This window comes from Aphelocoma coerulescens, chromosome 9 (genome assembly GCF_041296385.1).
Source record: "Aphelocoma coerulescens isolate FSJ_1873_10779 chromosome 9, UR_Acoe_1.0, whole genome shotgun sequence".
Classification (NCBI taxonomy): Eukaryota; Metazoa; Chordata; class Aves; order Passeriformes; family Corvidae; genus Aphelocoma; species Aphelocoma coerulescens.
Window position 1 is genome coordinate 20,208,906 of NC_091023.1, and position 22,073 is coordinate 20,230,978.

Below are 22,073 nucleotides of genomic sequence, written 5' to 3' on the forward strand. Positions count from 1 at the left end.
GAGCTAGAATCAATGTATTACAAAGAAAATCCTTTTGCTTGCAAGTTAACTTTAGCTACCGCCCTCCAAAATTCAGGCTTAATAAGAAAAATAACTTGAATCTATTTTATCTACTCCCTCCAAACACTGCCTGGGTTTATAAACAAATAGCAGAAACAGCTCCTGCATCCTCAGCTGACACTGATTATCATTAGGGATCTGTTGAAGTTAATGAAACCATGGCAATTCAGAGCAATCAGCCCAGTGTGAGCTGGATGCTTGTGAGTTCCAGGTGCCTATGATCAAGGGTGATGAAGAGCAGGGAAATAGTTCACCCAGGAGAGAGGGAGACTGGGGGTTTTGTTTTGGGGTGTTTCTTGGTGAGATATTTTCAAGAAATTTTGAGAGCTGGGTTTTTTTTGTTGGTTTTTTATTTTTTTGGTGAGGTGTTGGACATGGGGAAGAATGCTTGCAAGCAAGTGGAAAACTGTTCTTTGTGATCCAAGGTACTGTGTCCAGTAGTCTGATGTATTTCCTATTTATATGTACATTGTTTCTTAAATATTTTTACTCCCTGTATTGCAGCCTTCTGGCATGAAATATGTATATTGTATTGCACAAAGATGCCACTTTTTGTGTTCATTGTAATCTACATTAAAATTCAATGAGGCTGAATGTATGCACTTCCCTCCCTGTTGCTGGCATGCAGTCATGGACAAGGAGTGCAGAAATGAGTGTATTGATTTATGCCTGTCACTGTCTGACAGGAGCAGATGGGGGTCTGGGAGTTTCAGTTTAGCTGATGGACTGTGCTAAACCTGGCCTGGCTCTGCTGCTATTACATGTGATAAACCTTTGATGCAGCTAAGTCACTTTTGAAGTATTGTGGAAGGTGAAGCAGAACCAGCTTTGTAGGCAATAATAACAGAATGAGATTATTTAGGCTAAAATGAATCAATATTTGGAAAATTCCACTGTTAATAATTAGATCTTGCCTGAGGGAAGCTGATTGATGCTGCCTGTACCAGATGGTTTGTAGAATGAGACTGAGCCTGAGTGTTCCTGTGGACGCCCCTGATGGGGAAGCAGCCTGGGGGAAAAATGTGAGGGTGCAGCCAGGAGAAGATACATGTGGGCACTGAGTCACCTCACTGGGAAAAGCACAGTCAGGGCTTTCAGTTAAAGCTGCAGGAAGAAAAAGGAGTTTTGGGAAAGATATAAAGTTACACAGATTTGAGCTCTGGCAGGGCTTGTCTGTGGTAGCCCTCGGCAGTGGCCCTGTCCCCAGCTGGTGCCAAGCATGAGGGTGCCTGACCTGCTTTTCCAGGGCTGTGGGCTCCTGCTGGCACCAGAAGCACGAGGTCCTGGCTGTGTTTTGCTGACACTTGTCCTATAAAATTGACAGCAATAATGAGTGATAACCCATATTGCTGTAATACCTTCTTCCTCAGGACACCTAACAACATGCCATTGATAATGCTTTTTAAGGCTGGATTTTGGCCAGGTCCTTGGAGAAGCAATAGCTTGGCCATGGTCCCACAACAGGGAGCTCCAGTCTGTAATACTTCTGATCAGGGATGAGGCACTTGCTTTCCCTTTTCCCTGCTGGCTGCCTCCCCTAAACAACCAACCCTTCCTTACAGCATATGCAGGACTGTCTAGAAGGTCTTTAATGGTTCTAATTGCCTGACCTGAGTACCTGCTTGGTCTTGGCCTGATGCTCAAGCTCTGAAGGCACTGCCTCTAGCTGAAAAAGTGCATGCACTCCAATGGGTGATTTCGGATGGGAGCAGCTGTCTGTAGTGTCAGACAGCAGATCTAATGACATACCACTGAGCTGTTCTGGGCTAGGCTATAGCAATAACTCATTAAATATAATTGTTAGGTAGCCAATTTTGGGAGTGTTGGAGTGATCACAAACAACTGAGGCATAAAGTAGTCTTCTTTCCATCCTTGGTCCATAGCACAGCTCAGGACTTTTCTGGTTATTTGTGGACAGAATTTATTGATGATTATTGTATTCCCTGGCATGAACTGAAATTTCAGCCTCCAAGTTCATGGTCGTTAACCATGGTGAGAACAAGTGAGCCACTTGTCTCACATGATGAGTTTGCCTGTGGAAGCTGCAGATGCTTTGACTGACTTATGAGTGTGGCTTAGTGCTTGTGTCAGGTGCAAACAAAAAAACAGAACTGGCCAGTCTGGAATGGGTGTTTTTGTGTGTGACACGATGGTTCTTCCTGCAGATACCGGGCTAGGAGCAGTGCTGTGGCTTACTGGTGCCCTGATGAAATGTACTGCTTCTGCATTGAGTGTGGTTGTGAAGACAAAAAGGAAATGGATTAAACTCATCTGATGCTTTCCAGTGAATTCTGGTAGAGCCTTTCTGCTCAAGCTTTGTCTTGCTTTCCCTGACCACTCTGACATCAGTAATTCACTGGTCCTTTTGATTCACCAGCATAAAATGAAACGCTGTGATTTGTGCTGCAGGAGCAAGGATGGGAGCTCTCATGCACCTTCTGTGTATGCAAAGGAGGCTGATGCATCTGGGGCTGTGACTGCTCTAAAGACCACTTCAGATCCTTGAGTGTGGGCCTGAGTGGAGTTTGAAGAAGCTGTGTGCTTATGCAATTAAAACCAAGCTGTGCTGCCTCTTGAGCACTTAGAGCACTCGATAGGGGCACACAGAGCTCAGACACTGCTGTGTGGGCATCTCTTTAATCCCCAAAGGGAGGGAAATTGGCCCCAGTGCTGCAGGAAGGAGGCTGTGGGTTTCTGTCTCCGCCTGTGTAACCACAAGCTCAGATTCTGAGCAGTGACTGCACTTTTCAGCAACACCTGTGCTCTTGTTTTGCTGATGGCATTGCTTATTTTTATGGATCAGGTGTCTGCAATCAATTTCAAAAATATGAACAGTACAGTGTGAGCCCACGAAAGGAGGATGTATACTTTCAAGAAAGAGCTGAAGAAAAAACACTTTAAAAGTAATATTAATTTTATAATTGCTGTAGAGGATAGACACACCAAGGCACTGTTTTGTCACTGGGTGAAACAGAAAAATGAATAATCAAAATTTCTATGTCCTGTTTCAGCTTTTTCAACAACTTCTATTTGGAGGCAAACAAGTACCTCCTGTAGGAAAGGCAGAGCTGTCCTGTGGCTTTAAGGCTGTAGGATGATGGAAAGCCTTGGTGAATGCTCCTATGGAGATGTAAAATGATTAATCTACAGGCATCTGAGAACATTTATGACTTAGCTTTTGGTCTTGTATCTGTTATGTCACTTATGGGGCTGTTAATAATCTCGTAATGCACATTAGGCCATATCTTAATGATTAAAAAATGATTAAAAAGGGTCTGTTTTATCTGTAACTAGTGAGAAATGCAATTATTTTAAGTAGTTCAATGCCTGTACCAGTCAGAAGTGGTATTAAATGGTTTTAATAGTTTGGCTGGAGGGTTTTTTCAAGGTGTTGAAAGCACACTATCCCTCATATAAGAATGTCGTGATGGCTCTGGAGCTGGTGTGGGGGCAGTGCAGAGGGCAGGAGGCCCTGGGATGGAGAGCAGAGGGATGGGAAGAGACAGTGAGAATAAGGCCATTTGCAGTGTCAGATGGAGTGCTTAGCTTGAGGACAGCTGGGGAGGTAGAATAAGGCCTGGGTAGGAAATCTAATAAGGATGACAGAGCTGGGGGACACAGAAGGATGGACATGTGCTGAGTGGGAAGTGAGAGGGCTGGAGATGAGGTGAGGGGGGAAAGCTCTTTTCCTTCTACACTCAGACCTTGTGCTGACAGAAAATCCCAGGAACAACCTTTGCCTCCTAATGCTGACCTGCTGGTCCCTGGAGGGGAGCCTCCAGTGCTGAGACCTGTCAGGTGATCTGGCAGTGCTGGAGTTCTTCCCAACAGGCTCCCCTGCCTCTGAAATGTCCAGTGCTCCTCAGAACCTCACAGCTTCACTCGGAGATAATTAGCTGTGTCGTTAGCAGGGATCAGACTTCAGTTTTTAGCAGAATAAACCCTACTGTAAGCATGTGAGTGGGACATGGATGGGCTTAAAACATTCCTGAGGTTTTTAACTTGGTGCTTCCCTCATATAGGATACATTTCATCTCCCCACCAGCCTTTACACATCAAAAACAGAGTTAAGAATTAAAGCAGAATAAAAAATGGATAGTTTGTCATGTCTTTGGCGTGGAGGGCTACTGTTCAGCTCAAACCCAGAACAGAAGGTAATTGCTGAGAAACAAAGTGGGATTTTTGAAAGCTCAAATTAAAGGCAATTTTAAATCCATTGATATCAGGAGGAAAATAACTGCTGCTGGACACGTACCAGTTAGCAAGACCAGCTCACCAAGAGAGGGGTACAAGTGACCTGTTTTAGAAATGGGCAGGGCTCTGCTGAGCAAATTGCAATTAAACTGACTGATATTATATAGAAATTTGTCCTCTTATCCCTCCTGCACACCCCAACAGTGCAGCTGGGAGATGATGGCTGGGCAGTAAGGGGCAGGTATGTGCCTGTGCTGTGCTAAGTGAAGCTAACTTGATCTGAATGCAGCCCAGCAAGGAATATCTATGTGCCTGAAGCACAAGAGTTACCAGGATCTGTGGGGCTGCATCAGAAGTGCAGATGTTCAGTTCTGTACTGGGGAAGTTTTACATAAATGACATTTAAGTGATTTTTCTGCCTAATTTCTGGTGAAACATTTAATGAAATTACACTGCCTCATACTTTTTGTTGACAACCAAATATTCCACCCAACAGTGTTTGCCTGGGAACACAGTGAGTCCCTGGCCACATGGAAGCCAGAGGCAGCTTTGCCACAGAGTTCAACCAGCACTAAAGCTATTCCTGTAAAAGTGCATTTCTACAGTTGCACTGCGTTATCTCTGCTCTAGACCTCTAGTTAAATGCATGTTAAAGTCTAGGATCAATCTGCCTGGCAGTAAGTTAATGGCCCATGGTGTAGCTACTGCTGTGATGCCTCTCTTCCATTAAGAGAGAGGCAGTGTTGCTGTAAGTGTCTCATATGTCCGGAATAATGGTGCTTGTGGCTTGCACCTGCGTAGGGGAAGGATGCTTGTTGCATTTAAACTAGATATGAGCCAAAAGCATTGCTCAGCCCACGAGGCACTGCAGAGCTGCAGTGTTCCAAAGGGACAATCCTGTGGGAGTGGGGACTTCTGGAATGTCCCCCCCCACGCATCATTTCAGGAAGCTCATGCAGACCCCTTGATTGATAGGGTTGTGCTGCCTCTGGCTGCCCTTCACCTGCAGTGCTGCAAGCAGCTGTACTTCTGCGTTTGCAGCCTCTGAACAAGCATGCAAAAAACCAGGAGACTCCCTTGCTATCCCTGCCCTCTGTTGGCACAACATCCTGCACCTGGCTATGGATGCCCTGACCTACCAAATGATCCTGAAGGATAAAGAGGAGAGGAGTTGGGCCATTCTGGACACATGCAATGTTCCAGTCTGCTGGGTTGCCTCTGGCATTCTGGATAGTAGCCTGAAAGGCACTGGACTTGGAAGGTTCAGTGCTTGGTGTTGGTATCTCCCAGCAGCCTGCACCTGGCATGCAAAGCAGCACAGAGAAGGGGTGACTTCTCCAGCTCCTTTAAAAGAAAAAGTAGAGAGGGAAATAAGAAACAATTACCAGCTTTGAAGGTGGGAAGGGTGCTGAGGCCTTCTGCTTTCGTTGCCCATGGCTGTGCTCCTTGTCTCTCTTGGGCCCCACGTTGCAAATCCTATGCTCCCATCTGAAGAGTGCTGGCTGCAGACTCCCTCCAGAGCCCTTGACGCAATGTGGGTCATTCAGAGAAGGTTGTCAGGAATGATCCTGCACCTCCCTGCTGTTCCAGCACGGAGCTTTGCCTTCCAGGGCAAGGGGTGTGCTGGGCTGCTCCTGAGTCCTGCTCCTGAACCTGGCTGACTCAACCCACTGCAGCCTTGGGGCTCCTGGGGTAGTGGCTGAGGTCAGGCAGTGCTGGGACACCATGCTGGGCACACAGGGAAAATACCTTGTGGCATCTATCTACCCACATTTTTTGGGTGGCAAGGACCCAGTGCCTGAGGCTACTGCTGGGTATCCCTGTGAGGCAAAACCCACCTGCCCTGCCAAGGGGCTGCTGGAGAGTAAAAAGGTTTTTAGTGGTGCAATGAAGGCCTCCTAGGAAAAGACAGGATTTCCTCCAGTGGAACTGAGTGGATTATGACAGAGAGCTAATCTGTATGGCTGTTTCATAGGTTTCCCCAGTGCCTGGACTCTGTGCTCAGCAACAGACACTCTGTGTGCTGAGAATAACTGATAAACACCACGTAGGAATGTGTGGAGGTCTGGAGCAAGCTCTGCCAGTCTCTTTGTATTTTAGTGTTATCTAACAAAATCTCTCCTCATTCCCACACCAGGTTAGTAGGAGGAACCAAATGTGCTGTCAAGCACCACTGCTTGGTGGAAACCACCCTTCACCTGGCAGTTTACATTCCTCATGAATCCCTACCTCTTTCCTTGATCTTACTCCAGGTGTTTACACAGGTAAATGGTGCTGGTGGCAAACCTAATTCCGAAGCCACTTTAACTTTAGACCACTCTCAATCTCCTACTCATTTACTGCAGTCAAAATTCACAAGGGAAGGCAGAGTGCAGCTGCTCCTCCAGACCAGGGATCACACCACAAGGGGCTTTGCTACTGCTGGTCCCCGTGCTCAGACCAATGGTGCTATGCAGCAAAAATCACAAGTAAGCAATGTCCAGAGTATGTTATTACAAAGTGCAAGTGAAGATTTAAGTTCCCATCTGGACACCTGTTCTATTCAGCTTCAAGTTTTTATCCAAAGAATTTAAATGCTCTCTGCCTCAGTTTTTCTGTTTGTAAATCCCTAACCTGCCTGTTTGCTACTCTGGGATTAAAACCACTGTGTGGATTAAAATCACTGTGTTTAATACAGTTCCTGTTCCAGCAGCTTCTGCTGCTTGTACACATTTGGAAAAATGAACTCTGAATGCATTCTGAGGAATATGGATATTCCCAACCAGCCCAGGGCTGGGGTAATGGCACTGCTGTGGTATACTGCCATGCCTGGAAGCTGGGAAGAGTGTGGAAGTTTGTGCTCTGCCTATGGGAAGTTTGTGTGCAGTTACTGCTTCCTTAGTCCTTCTCTGTTTTACATGCAAACATGTAAATGAGTTCAACTCCACCCTAAAACCAGTACAGATCATAAATACAAAGTCAATGAGACCTGAAGCCCCAATAAGTGCATTAAAGCTGGCAGCCTGTTTTAATTTGTTACTCCTACATCTTTAGCTTGCCTGACACAGCTGGGGAGCGCTGCCAGTGAATGCTGTATGAGCTCCTGTGTGTGAAGTTGGAGGGGAATGGACAGTGAGTTCCCCCCTGGCTGTGAGCCACAGCCTGGAATTTCCTGGCAGTTTTTCTTTGTGGTTCTGAGAGCAGCTAGCTGTCAGGGAGTGTTTCTTGTGTCCCTTCCCTACCCCATATGTTGATTTCAGTCTCTATTGCAGCATTCTGGAGTATTTTGCTTTCCAAATGAGGTCCATAGGGTACACTAATAAGTTGAAACATCACAATATGCATCACTTAGACATTACTGTAAGCCTCTAGCTCCAGCCCACAAATGCTACCAACAGCGAATTCATTCCTCAGATGAACAAGTGTAATTTAAACTCAAAGCAGCAGTTGAAACTGTTTGACTAATAAAATGTCCTTCACTTGACTCCTCAGTTAAAGCCTGGCTTGTGCCAGCCTCTTGTCAGATGTAATTGCCCCAGGAACTCCTTTTCCAGTGTACACTTAGCAGTAGAACCTGAATTTGCTCTAATACATGCTTTACTCTCCATTCCCCAGTACTTCCCTAAGTTCTCCCGCTGTTCCCATCCCAAATGCCTCAGCCCATCCAGCAGCTTCCCCCCATAAGGATCAGGTTTACCTGAGCAGCAGCGGAGTAGCAGTGCCTAAAATGGAGATTTCAATGGGATGTGACAGGGAGATTTTCCCTCTCATCTACATACTTCTGTAGTTCCCACCTTTGGGAAAACAGCCTATCTACCAGTAGAAGGCTTCCAAATATCTTGTCTCTCAATGTGTCCAAGTATTTCTTGCTGCTTTCACAGCTCCCAGGAAGTTTTAATTACTTTTGGTTTTTAAATAGAGGCAAAGCACCAGAATTCAGCAACTACACAGAAACAAGCTGTCAGAAGGAAGTGGGTGTGAAGACCCTCTGAATAAAGTCAACCCAAAAAAAGCTGAGCTTTCTCTCTCCAAACTTTATTTCACGAAGCTCCTTGTTCTCCCCACATTTATAAAAACTCTTCTTGAAATCCGCTCTGCCTGCGCATCCTTGGCTGCCGTGACTCCTCTGGGGCATGATGGCCATTTCCATCAGGGCAGGATGCTCGGTGTGGAGTAGGTGCCTCCTCTGTCATTTGGCAAAGTTCATCCCTCTCACCTGCTCCTTGGAAGAAAGCTGCAGGAGTCAGGCAGAAAAACGAGATCAGGGTTGGGGCAGTCCCAATACTGAGCAGAGCCCGTGGCCAGCACACAAACAGGCAGCACCTCGCTGGCTGTGCACCCTCCGCCTCCCGAAATGTCAGGGCTGTGCGGGAGCAGGCGCGCTGCTCTTTCTCCAGCGCTCACTCATCCCTGCGTACCCTTGCCCGTGCTGGTGTGAATTCAGGGGCTTCCCAGCCTTTCCCTCAGTCACCTCCATCAGACCACTTTGTCCTTGGGTGGTATTTGCTTTTCTGAGTCAAGAATGTGCTGGAGAGATGCTCCCGTTCGTCTCTGGCTGCTCACTGATTTCCCGTGCTGTGCTCTTGTTGTTCGCTTCTATGGGAAAAAGAAAAGCGGCTTTTGCTGGTGAGGTCCACAGTTGGTTGTGATAGGATCTTTTTTTCCCCTGTTTAAAATGTAAGGTCTTGCAAATTAAGAAGCTACAGCCTGTCTAGGTCTTATACCAGTCAGTCTCTGATTCATCAGAGAATCTCCTTGGTAACTAGCAGCTCCTCTCTGATGATTTGCTACTAAAAAGCTCTCCCAATTTAAAGATAAAACACAGTGAAAGCAGAAAGGGGAGCTACACTATATAGATACCTTATACAGAAACATATGCCTTGTGTGCACGCAGCTATACTGGATATTTTCTGATGTGTGTGGGAAGCAACTTCTTTATGAGACAGCATGGTATTACCCTATGGATGGCAAATGTGCCCCAATTGCCTCATCTGTGCTAGAAATCCTTTTTGCTGCTCCAGGGTCAGTAACCCCATCTGCAGGGTAAATAATAACCCAGGAGAAGATGAGGTTGGCATTTAATGAGGGGCTCAGCAGTTCATGCTTTAATAAGCCAGATTTCTGGCCTTGCGTGGGACTGATGGCCAAGTACAAAGATTCAGAGACAGGGTGACTTTCTGCAGGAGGTGTGCCTCGTGGGTTTGATGCTGCCTGGTTGCCCTCTGGCTCTGGTAATGAGCCCCTGCTGCCTGACCCCCTCTTCACAAACCGCAAAGTGCTGCCTGTGCTCTGGTGCCTGCTCAAGCTGCAGGGAAGGTGCTCACTGAAGACTTTTTTTTCCTAGGAACGAGTATTGCTGGAAAAGTTGATCCAAGGTGCAGCTAAGAATGCTCTGTGTTTGAAATAGCGAGTGTTTGTGCTCAGCAAGTCAGTGTAAGTGAAGGATGCTGGAGGCCAGGGAGCTCTGTGGTGAGAGTTGCCTGGGGCTCCTGAGGGATGAGGGAATGGTTTGGGACTGGAGGTGAGTGTTCATGTTGTGCACCAGACAGAAAGCTCCAACTCCCTGTGCCTGCCGTGCCTGTCCCAGCAGGACTGTCCTCTGTGTGGGGCTTTCTGGGAGGCCGAGCCCACCAGCATAGTGAATAAAATACTAAATGAGTGCAACTGAGCTGCTTCCAATGCTTTTTACCAGATAAATCAGGAATTAAAACCACTCCTACATTCCTCTTTCCAAACCCTTCCAGCAGCCCTTGCCAGAAGTGAGCAGAGGGAGGGTGAAGAGCGAGGGAGTTTCACAAAGCAGACACGGGGCAACCCACAGCCCTCTCTATATTTCCTCACTTGCCTTATATCCCATGGCACTAATTCCTCTGAATCATCACAACAAACAGCAACAAAGCACCAGATCCATGAGATGTTTTTCCATCCCTGCAGGAGGGTTTTGAGCTCACTATGAAAGCTTGCCCAGCCCTGGGAAGCACCAGCAGCTGGAGGAAGGCTCTTCCAGGCAGCTCTGGCAGTAAGGAGATCATACTCCATGGATGTCAGTAATTTGGGACAAAATCTGTGTTCCCATAAGGTGGTGTGGCATCTCTAAGATCTGGGGAGAGACCCAGGATGATATGGTCTGCCTGGGGAGGCCTGATCCAGCCCTGTTTGATTCAGACCTGTGGTTTCAAGGTCTTTAATTGTAGCAGGAAAAAGCCAGAGTGTAAATGTGTTGCCCATACCAGCAAAGCTAAAAGTGCTCAGACCTTCATTTATCAAGGAGTATGGGTGACAATGAACTGGTTCTGATAAGTGAGGGCTGATATATTTAAGCCCGTTGTTGATGCAGTTGAGCATGTCGGGTACACGACCTCATTGTGATTAAGGGATGAGTTTTTAGATAATCCAAGTTGTGATAAGCAAGGCCTGACTTCCACCCCAGTCAGGGAGGAAAGGGGAGATTGAAGCTTGTTCTTCCCCTTCCTGCTCTCCTGCTGCCACTGTGGGTGCTGAGGCTTGGCGTGGGCAGGTGAGACCCCACTGTGTGGAGTCAGGTGCTGCTGTTTCAGGCTTGAAGGGAAATTACAAGGGGAAGCCTCTCCTCCACCTCTTTCCTGCCTTTGTGTCCTTCCTGAAACTTGAAAGCCTTTGCTACTATCAGATCTCTGAGCCTGTGCCTCTTGATGGAAGGGAAGCAGATGGAGCCCCTGATGGGAGGGATGTCTGCAGGCATGTCCTGGCTGGCTTCATCTCCAGGATCCCTTCATGGAGGGAAGGATGGAGGGAGGTCAGGTCCAGCAGCACTGTTACCCAGTGCCATTCTGTCACCAGAAGCCACCAGGCTGGGAAAAGCAGGATCATTTTGTTTTGCCTAGGGGTAGCAGGAGTTCATCTCCCCCGGGGGAGCATCAGAGCAGAGCCTGGGTGCCATGTGCCTCCACACAACTCTTCTGGAGCAGGAAATGCTCCCTCGAAGCCTGTCCTGACCTATGGAGGCAGTGAGCAGAACTGAAGATGGATTGTTTACCTTCGCTGAAACTCTGGAGTGGCCAGATCTCAATTTTTATGTTATACATTTTAATAGCAGTGCTGTGACTTGGACCATGTCATGGGGAGAAGTGGAAAAGCATCAAAAACCTGCTTGTTCCTCAATCCCCACCTGGTGCCTTCATCCTTCAATTGGTTCCCCTGCAGATGCCTGCAGATAGCATCTCCTCAGCTGGGCTATTGCCCAGCCTGTGTGGGTTTGGTTACAAATTCATATTTATAGATATAAAAACAGAGCTTATGTACAGTGTTTTGCTCTTCCTATCTCCTTTGCAACGTGTCTCTATTTTGGGAAGTGGAACAAAGGTGTCTGCAGCTATTTATAGCAGGGGAAGGTGCACAATGCCTTCAGCCTGGGTGGGCACAGGGCTGCCTGGCTGAGGATGATGTGGGGTCCCTGCCATCAGAGATGGTGGGTTTTTCTGCTTTTTTGTGTCTCTTCCCTTTTATTTCAATTGCTGGTCTAATGCTGAATAAGATATGAACTTAAAGGACCATTGATGGCAGTTAAAAAAAAGGAAAATATGCAAAGCCTTGGCAAGTATTTTTATGAATTGAATCTCTTGAGATGAAAGCTTCATTACTGTGAAACAATGAACCTGCTACACTTTTAGTAGTACAAATGGGTTTCATTTGTATTAGGAAGATACAAGCTTATTATTTTTAGTTTGTTCCTGTAGTACCAGGAATGTTTAATGTGATAATCAATGTAATTGAGGAACTGAAAGTACAGAAAATCGCAGCACTCTCAGGAGTGATAATGACTACAACAGCAGCATGGCCAAAAGGTCTGGGGCACGGGTACAGGTGTGGTTACAACAGACTCCTATCCCAAATGTGGATGGTCTCTTGTCATGCTGGGATCTGTGGGTGCACAGTGCAACCCTTGCCCTGTCCCCAGTTATGATGGGATGCACCCAGTCCTGAGCACCCAGCAAGAGGCTCAGAGCTGCGGGGTGCACCTGGGATGGCTCTTGTGGAAGGACACAGGGAGAGGAGATTTTGCTTTTGCCCCAAAACCCAAGGACTTGGGAGAGAACGTGTCCCCTCCTGGGATCTAGGGGAGAAGGACGTCTAGGAGAAAGCTTGACTGCAGAATTTGGCACCTTTGTTTGAGGTCTTTACTGAATATTTTCAAAGCTGGATAGGGTCTCAATTTGGCTTTTTTATTTCTTTGTTTTTTTCTCCCCAGAAATAGCGAAAGGCACACATTTGACATCAAAACCCGACCATTAAATTCCCAGCTCCTCTTCCTAAGTACAGGGCTGCTAAAGATTTTCAATTAAATGCTTCAGAGCTCTTAACACAGAGAAAACACAGCATTTCCTCTCCAGGCCACTGCTCATAAACTGTGATGCTATTTTGTGAAACTTTCACCCCAGAAACTCAGCAGCAGGCACCCACCACACAATTTCAGCCCAAATTCCACAAAAAGCATAAGCAGCAAACTCATGGGAGGACCTACCAGCAACAGGCTGGTCACCTATAGCCCAGCACCATGGAGATCCTACTGCAGCTTTGGGGAGCTGCTGGCTGCCACGTACCAAATCCAACATCTCCTGAACCTCCAGGAAATTTCCCTCCTCATTTCATTCCCTCCCTGGTGCAGTTGGGGGTTTTTTTGTGATTTACTGTGTATTTTAGTCCACAGAAGAGGTGGAGGGGAGGAAGGCAGCTCCTTGTGTCTGCCCTGGCACCTGCCCCTGGGGCAAGGAGGCTGTGTGGGGCAGCTGGACATCAGCCTGCGTGGTGATGGGTGAGGAGAAAGGCACAGAACCCAGGGCAGACTGAGTACATTTTAGATGCAGCCTCTGAAGCTTCTAAATTCAGAGCAAGTCTGAATGAAACAACAGCTTGCAAAGGTGCAACCAGGTTTGTTTTCAGCCTTCTCCATTTTAATTTGTTTCACTTTGAGGAGGGAAATTTTCTGTGTTAGAAAAGTTGCCTTGTCCTACTGGTCTCTAATAAATCACGGCTGTAGACACCAAAAGGCATTAGGTGCCCTCTGGAAATGCTGCTGGAGCTCTTTTCCCATGCCGGGACAGGCTCCCAGCTGGCAGCATTGGAGCTGGTGCCCAGCATTGCCCCACAGTGCAGGGCCTCCTCCCTCTGCCAGTCTTGAACAGATAGCTGCAGAGAAAGCAGGTTTGTCCATTAAATGATCTCACTTTAGTACTTGCCATGAGTAAGATTGAAGCCTACTGCAATCAGAGTGTACTTTGAGGGAAATGACTGAAGGCAGAGCCGAAAGTGCAGCCGTGGTGATGCATGAGCTGTGGTGTTCATGCTCATAATGCAATTACTTACATTACAAAGCAATTATCAGAGTTTAAAATTCTAATAGCATTTAGAAAGGCATATATGCCTGAGGGTTTCCATTTGCAGAGATGTTTCTTTTATTGTACCTGCTTGCCTAGGAACTTCACCATTTTAAACACATCAAAGTGTTTTAGAAATCTATTTGTGATCTTTGTTGAAAAACAAAGGCAATCCTGCCAGGTCCACACAGAATACTTGCTCCATCACAAGCTGCTCCTGAGGCCCAGTTTAGGTTTTGTGAGGTTTAATGAGGTAAAACCCCCTGCACAGTGCTTCCTGCTCCCTTTTGTAAATTTTGGCAGCACATCCTTCAGCTGGGGCAGTGTGCTTCAGTGCTCTCTCTATCACTGCAGTGCCATCAGCTTTTCCCTATCTGTCCAACTCCTCCAGGAGCAGCAGTCACTCTTGCAGTAAATTTTTGCCTGGAATAGCACATCATTCTTGTGGCCTGCTCCCGGTGCTCTGCAGACAGGCTGAGGGGGTGGGAAGGGCAAACCTTCTCCATCAGATGCTGAAGTTTCTTGCTGATAATTTGAGGTGGTGCTGTGTTGGCTAACAGGGCTCTGGGCAGCCACAGTCCAGCCCAGAAGGGCCAGAACTGAACTGGGACCTACTGGAGGAGGAAATTTAGACAACATTGCTTAACAAGGGACTCTGCAGAGAGGAAGGAATTCAAACCTGACAATTGTACACCTCCCAGCGGTGCTACAGTTCCCTCAAAGAGCATCAACAGACTAATTGTTCATCACCGTTTATCACACGCAAAATGCACGTGAAATTGCGTGAGTAACTTCCATAATAACCGTAACAATCATCACCTTCCCATGTGGGGACTGGAATGTCAGGATGTTGTATACTTGAGAGTACCACACGTACCTGTGTCCTTGCATAAAGCACACACTCTTCTGGCAGCCAGCCTTTTGTTTATGGGCTTCCACTTCTTGGCTTGTGAGCATTTGCAAAGCCTTGATTACTCATCAATACCCTTGTGCTAGACACATGCTTCTGTAATGTCTTTAAGGTTATGTGGAATTCTATTTGAAATCCCTTCCATAAAAAAATAACACAAACCACTTGCTGCTAAATCTGGCTGTCAGCAAGCAAATGCCAGGAACCAAAATGACTATTATTATTACTGTTATTTGCACCATTCCAAAATCCATTAATTTGCTTGTTGCAATGTTAGGTAATGAACACTTCTGCAACAAGGTCACACCTCCATTTTATATCAAATAACTGTCTTTACTCATGTTTGATATATGAAGCATATTTCTTGCTTAGGGCATAATGTTTTATTAACATTATTTTCCTTTGTTCTTTCTTACAGATTGTCTATTATGACTCTAAAGATTGCCTGCATGACATCGTTTTTAAATTCAATGCATAATTACATAAAATAGGAATTCATTTGATGCTACATTAATAAATCTCTCATAATTTTCTTTGAACGGGGGGACACGCTGCTATTATTTACCAGAAAACATGGATTTAGTTAAGCTTCATGGAATTTTGCAGTCACTGACACACGTATTGGATATGGGCAATGACGGAAGTAATGTGAAGGCAAACAGTTCAGTTCAAGCCAAAAAGACTGATGGAAATAGTAAAAATAGTAGAGATGTGAAAGGAAGAAATACTGAAATAAATATCTGAGATGGGAACTTGCAGGGAAGGTTCACTGCAGCTGCTGAAAGGTTCACTGTGCCTGGCTGAATGTCAGCCTGGGTTAATTTGCAAGGTGACAGATGTCTTGGGAACGGGCAAATGCTGAAGAACAGAGCTGGTGTCCCTGAGCCAGATCTGCTCGTGGAGCTGAGCCACTCGGGTGTCCTTGGAGCATCAGTGACTTACTGCAGCTGTGGCTTTGGCTCTTGTCTTTAAAGATGATTGTGCAACCCTACACCTTGGCAAAAAAAAGTGTCACCCCCCTCCTGGCAGCTGAAAACCAAAGTTTTGACTGACTGACCCTATCCTGCTTGATCTGCTTCACCCACTTCAGCTGATTTGTGGCACCTCTGACTCTTTGAGCCCAATTTTCCCCAGATTGCCTGTAACCACCCCTTGCTGGGCTTCTCGGTGCTGTCAGCCACCATGCCTAGGTGTCTCTGGTTCCCCTGGCTCCTCCTCCATCAGGGCTGCTCCTAAATACCTCCCAGGCTACCTGAGTTGCAACTTCACTGTCCTCTTTCTGTGGCTGAAGGAGTCTTAAGGGTGTCCCCAACCATTGTAGTATCCACCGTGCAAGGACAGAGCAGAAAAGGTGTCCCCACACCCTAAACTTCGAATTTGCAGGAGGTAAGTACTGCTGTTACTGTTTTGTAGATAGAAAACCTACTGGATGGCAGATATTAAGTGTTTGGCTCAAGGTCACAGTGAGTATCTTTGAAGTCACTTGATAAACACTTTGTTCTCAGCAAAGGGTGTGCTTTGGGCTGTGATCTTATCCTGTAACAAAAGCTGAGATACGTTCCTCCTCGTTTATTCTAGTCTGGTGGTGTATGTTGCTCACAGTTAATAATAAGTGGAAGATCATTAATTGTGCCTTTTGATATATGTTTTTAATTTCTTTATTCATAATGAGCTTACTGCTGCAGCAGCAGGAGTGAAATATGTGATACTACTGGAATTTCTTTGCAGTTCAGCATTAATTAATGTCCACTTTTTGCACAACGTTAATAATAACGTGCCTAATATTTCAGAGGAATATGGAAAATTCTTTTCTAGCTGGCAAGAACCGAGATTTGCATTTTAGCCTTTTGTTTAAAAATGCCTCTGAAGGGCTTTGAAGTATTAAAGTGAAGTTGGATGTAGCACCCATGTCCAACCTGGCACCACGTAACTGGAATTCCAGTCCATCCACTCCCCTTGTCTCGTCTCATTTGCCAGCTGGTGCAGGGAAGGACACCTCATTTCCACAGAGGGCCACGACAAATTTTTGTTAGGAGAACAGGTCTGTCAGCCCTTGTTCCAGCAGAGCTTTGGTTAAGTGCACTGTGGCTCTTGCTACCTCTGACTTCATTTGTGTACCCTTGTGTGGGATGGGCTCCTGGGTCTGCATGGTGATGTTCCTCACCTGTCAGTTGCAATGACAACATGCTGCAGGTTTTGCTGGTTTTTGTCCCTCTGGAGAATTAGACATGCCATTTAGCAAGACTGGCCATCCAGGGACAAAAATACGCCATTAAAATGAAGTCACTGTTTGCCTGTACTGTGAGATTTGTATTAATGCTATTACAAGGTTAAACCCCTTTCTTCACAGGTTAAAGATGATGGATTTACCAGCCTGGAATGTTGATTTTTCAGCATACCTTGCTGCTGCATCATGAATGTTCATCTCCTCACCCCGGTCCAGGGGGAAGGAGGGACTGGGTTTTGAGAAATCCTGACTTGTGTCTTTTGGCAGAGACTGTGGAACAGTCAGACTGATGGTTCATGGCTTACAAATGTAGCATATCTCTCTGCATTTAGTGATCTCCTTAGTTCAGCAGCAGGACTAGGTAGATTTTAGGCCCTCAGCACCACAGTGAATGTCTCTGCTGTGAGAATTAAAGGAGTAACTTGCTGCCAGAAGGCAAAGGGTGTTGTATCTCCTGTTTCTGACCCTTTAAAGTGTGATGTGACCTTTTGAGTAGACAGAGAGATGAGAAATTCATAAATGCACACAGATTTAAACAAGAGGTGCTGCTTCCTTTTCTGAGAGCCCTGTCAGGCTGTGTGGGAGCGGGATGATGTTGCATGGCAAACTTGGGAGTTTCTGTGTGACCTTGCTGCTAAAAGCTTCATCTTGTGGTACTAGGGGATAACACTGAAACTGTGCATGGACTCTAAACTTTTGCTGTACTTAGGATGCTGAAAGAGCAGCTGTGGAAACTGCTGCTTCACTCTGCATGCTTGGGATGGCATTCCCAAAAGCTTTTGCCATAGCCCAGGTTGGAAACACCCTTGTCTAAGGGCAGCCTGGGGATGGAACAGCCTCATGGTATGGAGGGGTGTGTTAGAGGTGTGTCACCTTGTCCCCGTGGCCATCACTGACACCTTGCTGTATGCATCATGTCTGAGCTTGAGAAGCAGCTTTGCTGCCTGGACAGATGCAGCTGGAAAATCCTGCACCCCAGCAAGAGTCACTTCTTTGTTGTTTCTTTTCCAGCCCTGCTTTGCTGCAGGTTGGAGCTCACCCAGTGCCTGTGCAAAGCAGCAAACACAAAGCCAAATCCTGGATAGGCTGGAGGTTGGGAATGGGGAGACACTCTGAGGTGTCCATGCACAGGGAATGTACCAGGGCCTGTGTTTGGCTGCTTTGCCCCACGAGGACAGTGGCAAACTGCTCCTTTTTTGCCCTTGCACTGTCACATTGGAAAGAAAATGGGAGGTGACAATTACTGCTGCTCCCCATCCTTGCTCACCAGGGCTTGGCAGGGAGATGGCACTTGTCACAGCCAAGCCTGCCATCTCCTGACCCACCAGCTCAGAGGGAGGGGTGTCGGATCCTGCTCCATCTTGCTTCACTGACTTGCCATTAGGACAGTTTCTTGCTTTTGGTTTTGTGTCTAATTTGGAACACGTGTAGATTTTGGTCAAGAAAAATGAGCAGTGAAGAACACTAATTACTGCACCCTCAGGGTAATGGCCTCAGTGTCCCCATGCTGCATTTGACTTTGGGATTAAGTGGGGGGCTAAATACAAATTCCAGCGGTAGCACAGGCTTTTCAGTAATTTACCATCTCGCTTACAAATGTGCTTTGCAGAAAAATAACTACTTTAAACCTTTCTCTTTGCCACACACACTGACAAATATAGCTCTGAATTAGTAAAATGCTGTCTTTCCAAAGCTCCCCTTCACATCTGCCTATGCTGAATTCATGCACAGAAGTTTTTACGAAGAAATGAATTGCTAAAATTCCTAATGAATGTGGTTATCAGAGAGGTCTTTCTAATAAAGATAATATACGTCAGCAGAGCTGGCAGGTTTTTACTGGGGCACTTCTTCATTGAGTCCAGAGTAGATGCTCTGTGATAAATCTTCTTAGTGCTGTCACTTTTGGTCCTAATAGTGTGAATAGCCATTTAGCTTGCAAAACAGCAGAGCCATTCAGTGGCTCTGGGTTTTGGCAACATGCTCAAGTGTTCTCCAGCCTTTCCGGTCTTTTGCCAAACTCTTCTGTCTAATTCACCAACTCTTTTATAATGCAAGGGTTCCTCCTGCAATGTATCTTTTAACCTCTGATGTTCAGACTTTTGCCTGCTCCCACTGCAGGGCATGAGCCCCACTGCAGTCAGCTGGCTGCATTACCAGAGACTGAGGTAACACTTTGTTCTTAGAACACCTGTATGACTTGTTTTATATTTTTCCTTTTCAAAAGCTTTTGAGCTGGACTTCCTCTGTCGCTTTCACAGACAGTTCTGTCTCTGGACTGAACTGGAGGAAGAGATAAACCAAATTCTGTGGGGTTTTTGTGCAGAGTACAACTGGTTCATTCATTACACAGGATGCTGCTGCTTGTTGAGCCACCCCCAACCAGCTGGGTATTTCTTGAGCATCGAAGTCTGTCTCATGGAGACACCCACAGCCTGAGGCTATGAGTCCACAGCTTCAATGTTTGCTTGCTATCATGATGACAAACACCTTGTTTCCCTGGCTGGGCTTGAAGCTGTCGCTGTGTAACCCTGGGTACACACCCTGCAAACAGGGACAACCAGGAATTTGGGGACAGCCTGTGCCTGGTACCTGGGACTAGCACTTGTGCTCCTTCCTTGCCACGTGCTCTGCTGGACCACTGGAAGTCAGTCCCTTTGTGTCAGCTGCACTCTGGCAAGTGGTGGAAGGGTTTTTTATATTTCTTCTTTTAGAGTATCTGTTGCCTATCTTGTGGGTCAAAACTCAAGTGTTTGCAGCAGAGACAGTATCTTACTGAATTGTTTCACATCAATGGCGGTCCCAGCAAAAACCAAAAAAAAAAGAATAAATGCAAGAGAGTTTAGTGAGACCACCACCAGCTTTGCCTAATACTAACCTTGCAAGAAGTCCTTGGATGATGTGAACTGGCTGTTCTTGCTAGCAGAGAAAATAAAGTTGCAGCAGATTATGCCAGCTGAACACCTGGTCATTACATCTCATGTTGTAAAAGCTGCTGTGGAAGCACAGGTTAAAATGGCTATTCATCTTTGATCCCTTAGCAATGTGAGAGTCTGTAGTAATCTCTAAGATTAGGGTAATAGAGAGCTCAAATTTTAAATACAGCCTGCTAAACCGTGTTTACACAATGCTTCAGTTCAAAGAGGGAAGCACTGCACGTGCAGTGTAGGGTGCACAGGGATCTCCTCTCCTCCCCGCCTCTGCTGGGCTTTTAAATGTGTGTGTGTGGTGCCTTGAAAGTCTGACTTTGCAGTGTGGGGGTGCTCTGAGCTGAAGGCCAGCACTGCTGGCCCCAGCACCCGGTATTTCCAGGGGAGAAAGTGCAGCTGAGGAGGTGGTACCAGGTATTTACAGAATTTCCCATTCTTTGGGAGCAGACATGGAGCCAGGTTGCATTTGAGAGATGATGTACAACTGACTTAGAGGAATATACTGTCATGCAGGACTGCAGTCAGAGGCTTTGCTGTTGCTCATTTCCAGGTGACTTTAATTACACTCCTATGCAGGGGAGGGTGTAAAACATAATGGCACAAATAAGCAAAACCATCCAGCTAACAGGAGGCACAGTTGCAGGTTCTTAGCTTCTAATCCAACATATGCTGCAGCCACTGTTTCTCTGTTCCCTGTGTATTAATACATATAAATATAAATGCTCTTAGAAAAAGCAATTAATTAGAAGGTTTTCAGATGCCAAAGCAGAAAGTTACTGAGACCAGGAACCAGCTCATTTTTGGCTGTCTTGGGCCAAGCCTGGGATTGCTCCCTAGGCTTCAGTGGAGTGATAATGGGTTTGCCCTGGGAGAAAAACAGTTTGTCTGACCACCAAGAGAAAACATAATTCAGACTGCAAAGCAGAACAGAGTGAATTTTGTAGCTCGCTTGCCAAAATCTTGTTCTTTGAAAGTCTGCTCTGGTCTTATGTAGGAGATAGCAAATGAATGGATTTGGTAAAGGTTGGGGTGCTTCAGCAATGAATGGAAAATTTTATTCCTTCTCAGCTTGTAGTAGTAATTCTATGTATCTGTTCATAGGTTTCTCAGAAAATGATTTTCATCCTTCCAGCAATATTTGATACCCTGTGTATCCTGCAGACTGCAGAAAATGTTTACTCTGTCTCATTTGCCCTTCTCCCAACAATGCACATGCACAAAGGACAGTTTTGAAGTGTTTGTGCCTTTTGATTGACAATAAAAATCTTTTGCTATGGGTTCTGGCAAAAAGTTCATGGTCCTCAGAATACTTTACAGTTAATTCTGATTTCATTTGCATGACTAAACAGTGGTTCTGCATCACTTCATTACAAAAGATTTGCAGAGCTTTGAAAGCATTTCATTGCTGGAGAAAAATCCAGCAGTAAATCCAACTTCCATGTATGGTTAAATTGCTTTAAGCTAAAAACAGCAATAGGAACAATTCTTTTCAAAGAATCATAGAATATTTTGGGTTGGAAGGGACCTTAAAGATCATCTTCTTCCACCCTCTACCATGGGCAGGGACACCTTCCACTATCCCAAGTTGCTCCAAGCCCTGTCCAACCTGGCCTTGGACACTTCCAGGGATGGGGCAGCCACAGCTTCTCTGGGAAACCTGTGCCAGGGCCTTACCTTCCTCAGGGTCAAGAATTTCTTCCCAATATCCATTCTAAACCTATTCTCTTTCATTTAAATGCCATTCCCCCTTGTTCCATGTCACCATTCCCTTGTCAAAAGTGCCTCTCTGGCTCTCCTTTAGGCTCTCTTTAGCTACTGGAAGGTGATATAAGCTCTCCTCAGAGCCTTCTCTTCTCCAGGCTGAACAGCTCCAACTCTCCCAGCCTGGCTCCATAGCAGAGGTTCTCCAGCCCTCTGAGCATCTCCGTGGCCTCCTCTGGATTCCCTCCAACAGGTCCTTGTCCTTCTTATGTTGGGGACCCTAGAGCTGGATGCAGCACTGAAGGGGGGTCTCATGAGAGCAGAGTAGAGGGGGAGGATCATTGCCAGGTCATGTGGAGTTTCTTGTCACTGAACATTCCCAAGCCCTTCTCCTCAGGGCTGCAGGTGCCTTTTATCCCTTCAAATGCAGCCTTAGGCAAGAGGAGACAGCTTTCAAGCCCCAGAAGAATCTGGGTGTGGATGGATGAAACAATGAAAAATGTCTCAGTGTAAGAAACAATCCAAGTTATTGTCAGCACGATAATGTGAAACGCTGGCAATTCACTGCTGGAACTTCCTGCCACATCAAATGGACTGCCATGAATTATTTAGCAAATCTAATTGAATGTAATTTTGCTATTGGAGATAAGTAGCCACTAAGCTTAGTCTGAAAAATCAATTAGTATATGTCAGAGTACTGATATCCCTTAGAAGTAGCTTGG

General features: G+C 46.1%; 1 protein-coding gene and 1 long non-coding RNA gene across 5 annotated transcripts in view; one reads left to right on the forward strand and one right to left on the reverse strand.

Annotated features, from left to right (window-relative positions):
- The window catches only part of LOC138114647 (calcium-activated potassium channel subunit beta-2), a 142,905-nt gene that overhangs the window by 43,260 nt on the left and 77,572 nt on the right, over positions 1-22,073 (reverse strand). Inside the window, exon 1 of one of the 4 annotated variants that reach the window (XM_069024354.1) lies at positions 7,931-7,981. The exons of the other annotated variants lie outside the window; for them this stretch is intronic. The gene's annotated coding sequence lies outside the window, so the exon portion shown is untranslated. Of the gene's footprint in view, positions 1-7,930; positions 7,982-22,073 lie in introns of those variants that run through there. 4 annotated transcript variants of the gene reach the window in all.
- Positions 273-3,427, forward strand: LOC138114648 (uncharacterized). The gene is made up of 2 exons (XR_011152707.1): positions 273-485; positions 2,226-3,427. It is a non-coding gene; the product is annotated as an uncharacterized lncRNA (long non-coding RNA).